The following is a 3,968-nucleotide window of genomic DNA, read 5'->3' as shown; positions in this document are numbered from 1 at the left end:
CGCGGAGCGGCGGAGCGGAGCGAGGGCTAGGCGGAGCGAGCCAGAAGCATCTCACCCCTTCTATCTCAAAATGTCCATGGTAGATTGGGCTGGTAGTCCTGATGACAAGCGATCCACGGGGGGTTATGCGGTATTCCTGGGTTCTAACTTGATCGCCTGGAATGCTCGCAAGCAAGCAACAGTGTCTCGCAGTAGTACTGAAGCTGAGTACAAAGCGGTTGCTGATGCGACTGCTGAGATCATATGGGTACAGTCTCTATTGAGGGAGTTGAGAGTCTCTCCAGCTCGCCCTCCACTTCTAAGGTGTGACAACATCGGTGCTACATATCTTTCATCTAATCCGGTGTTTTATGATCGGACAAAGCACATTGAGGTTGACTATCATTTTGTTCGGGAACGCGTTGCACAAAAGCTACTTTGTATCAAGTTCATCTCGTCAAAGGATCAACTTGCTGACATCTTCATGAAGCCTCTTCCACAACCACAGTTTGTAAGCTGTAGGCGCAATCTTAACTTGCTTTGTACTTCAGGCCATAGTTAAGATTGAGGGAGGGTGTTAGACTATATATACGTAGTCTTTGTATACACATTGTAACATTGTATTGTACCCCTTGGTACTTCTATATAATTAGATAGGCACACCTCATTTAGAGTGTTGAGCAGTTTCCCAATACACTGTTTTATTGTGAACCGTGCCTTTCATCCTTTCGTCTCATCCACAAGGATTTATGAATGAAAAGAAAATCATGGGTGCAGTCTGTTGCCGGCCTCCCACAAAGAGAAGATTAATCTTTACAAGTTGATTATTGCCATTGTCCAAGTCAGCAAAAACAATAGTAGTAATCAAATCGCTCGAAGATCGCAGTATCATACTGGTAGTACAGTACGTTCAAATTTCATTAATCTGACCAAACCAAACAAACTACCAGTAGTATCAATCGTCGAATCATCATAACCAAACCAACACATTTCATGTGAATCATACGCACCAACTCTACTGCGACCGTACGTGCGGAGGAGGATCTTCTTGGCGCCAATATTAACTATGGTTATGGTGTCCGGCGGCGGCGCGGACGTGTCGGAGTCGGAGGTGGTGACACTGCGGTTCGCCCGGCAGGTGGTGGCGGGGCGGTGGTTCATGGCGCTTGCGTGCCTGCTCATCCTGTCCGCGTCGGGGGCGACCTACGCCTTCGGCATCTACTCCACGGCGCTCAAGTCGTCGCTGGGCTACGACCAGCGCACGCTCAACACGCTCGCCTTCTTCAAGGACCTCGGCAGCAACGTCGGCGTTGTCGCCGGGCTCCTCAACGAGGTCGCGCCGCCCTCGGCCGTGCTCGCCGTCGGCGCGGCCATGAACCTCGCCGGCTACCCTGCTGGTCCCCCCGCCCCGCCGCCGCCGGGACCGCGCGCCCGCCGCTCTGGCTCATGTGCGCCTACGTCTGCGCTGGGGCCAACTCGCAGTCCTTCGCCGGCACCGGCGCGCTCATCACCTGCGTCAAGAGCTTTCCAGGGAGCGGCCGCGGGGTCGTGCTGGGCCTGCTCAAAGGTTACGTCGGCCTCAGCGGCGCCATCCTCACGCAGCTCTACCTCGCCATCTACGGCGGGGACGACTCCAAGTCCATCCTCCTGCTCATCGCCTGGCTCCCCGCAGCCGTATCCGTCGTCTTCCTCCCCGTCGTTCGCGTGAAGCCGCCGCCGCCGCCGCCTAGACGAAACGATGATGGCGCTTTCTTCTGCTTCCTCTACATCTCCGTCGCCCTCGCCTCCTACATACTCGTGATGATCGTCGTCCAGAAGCAGAGCAGCTTCTCGCACGCTGCCTACGCCGCGTCGGCCACCGCGCTGCTCATTCTCCTCATCCTTCCCCTGCTCTCGGTCGTCGTCCGGCAGGAGTACTACTACTGCTACTGGCTCAAGAAAAGAGAGCTCCAGCAAGAGCCTCCGCCGGAGCCCCCGACATCGACATCGACATGGGTGACCGCGGAGAAGCCAACCGCTGAAGTCGCGCAAGTGGCAGAGCATCCGCCGCCGACGTCTTCTTCTTGCCTCGGCTCTTGCTTGAAGCACATGCTCAACCCGCCGGCGCACGGGGAGGACTACTCCATCCCTCAGGCGCTAGTGAGCGTGGACATGCTGGTGCTGTTCCTGGCCACCATCTGCGGCGTGGGCGGGACTTTGACGGCGATCGACAACATAGGCCAGATCGGGCAGTCGCTGGGGTACCCGGCACAGAGCATCAACACCTTGGTCTCCCTCGTCAGCGTCTGGAACTATGCCGGACGGGTCACGGCCGGGTTCGCGTCCGAGGCCCTGCTGGCGCGGTACGGCGTCCCGCGGCCGCTCGCGCTCACGCTGGTGCTCCTCCTCTCCTGCGCCGGCCACCTACTCATCGCCCTCGCCGTGCCGCGGTCGCTCTACGCGGCCTCCATCATCGTCGGCTTCTGCTTCGGGGCGCAGTGGCCGCTCATCTACGCCATCATCTCCGAGGTGTTCGGGCTGAGGTACTACGCCACGCTCTACAACCTGGGCGCCGCGGCCAGCCCCGTGGGCGCCTACGTGCTCAACGTGTGCGTCGCCGGGCGGCTCTACGACGCGGAGGCGGCGAGGCAGCGCGGGGACGGCGAGAGCAGGACGTGCATGGGCGTGCGTTGCTTCAGGGAGTCGTTCCTCATCGTAACGGCCGTCACCGTGGGCGGCGCGCTCGTGTCGCTGGTGCTGGTGTGGAGGACGTGGAGCTTCTACAAGGGAGACATCTACGCCAAGTTCAGGGATGCCGTGGCCGTCCAGGACTCATCCGACGGTGGTTGCGCGGTTGAGCAGCGGCCGCAGGAGCCGAGTCAACACCGGTAAACACAGGAGCTGGTAGACTCACGGACGGTTTTACGTGGCTAGGTCTCAATTGGTTGAGACTTAAGCAAATCTAAGTCAAATGGTATGGCATGTAAAAAATTGAAAACAAAAGCTAAAATTAAAAAATTGCATGGATCTTCACATAAGATCCCACGAATATAACATCGGCTAAAGCTAGTTTAAGTTTTAGTCGACTGAGATTTAACAAATTCTCTTCCCTGCTGCCCGCCTGGCGCCCTCATGCCTCTGACCGCCCTGGCCTCGTCCACTCGCGGTAGCGTCATTGCCCCTGCCTAGGCGATCAGAAGGGAAGTGACTCGTCCGCAACTGCCTCATGGGGGAGGAAGGAGGCACCAATCGTTGCCGCCCCGTCGCGCCAGGGAGACAGGAGTGGTGCTCTATGTTTGATCTTCGTGTTTTTTGCTTTATGTTTGATGTCCGTGTTTAGGTGCATGTTTAATCTTTATGTTATGCTTATTTCAAATCATTTGAACTATTTGTTATGTCTACTTTGAATCAATCACAGTACTTCTTATGTTTCAATTTCGATTTGCATTTTGAATCTCATTTGACAAATTGTGGTTTTGAAATGATGCTCTATTATGTGTGTTGCTCTGCCCATGGTGGTGAGTGTCTTGGTAGACTTAAAACTGGCGCAGTCCAAGGAATATTTGCTGGAAGAGGACAAGGAATAGAAAAGGACATGAATTTTGATAGACGTTGGATAGTGATGCAAATTACTAAACAAAAGACAGTTCCAGAGAGGAGTTTAATTTGAGATAGTTTGGCTATGTAGGAAAGCATATACTTCAACAAATTTAATTTTACAAAATTAGCAGAATCTCGTAACTCTTATGTCATTTGATTTTGCTCGGAGATTCGTGTTGATTTTTCTATGTAAAAAAGTAAAATTTACGATGGTTAAATATCAAATCAAACTAATCAAAGCAAAGAAGAACACCAAAAATTCATGGTAGAACTTAAATTCACATTATGGTTTCCGAAGTCGTCGTCTCTAGTTTTACCTTTTACGTCTCGACTTCGCACCATGACTCGGGTGAAAATCCGGAAAATACCAAACATACTCAATCTACAGTAATCTCAAAGTTATTGAATAA

General features: G+C 53.4%; 1 pseudogene; it reads left to right on the top strand.

The window, feature by feature from the left end:
- Nucleotides 1-992: 992 nt before the first annotated feature.
- LOC125527894 lies at nt 993-2,850 on the top strand (annotated as a pseudogene).
- Nucleotides 2,851-3,968: the final 1,118 nt, after the last annotated feature.

This window comes from Triticum urartu, unplaced genomic scaffold (assembly GCF_003073215.2).
Source record: "Triticum urartu cultivar G1812 unplaced genomic scaffold, Tu2.1 TuUngrouped_contig_4483, whole genome shotgun sequence".
Lineage (NCBI taxonomy): Eukaryota > Viridiplantae > Streptophyta > Magnoliopsida > Poales > Poaceae > Triticum > Triticum urartu.
Note: the sequence above shows the minus strand (reverse complement) of the source record. Positions and strands in the feature narration are given on the sequence as shown.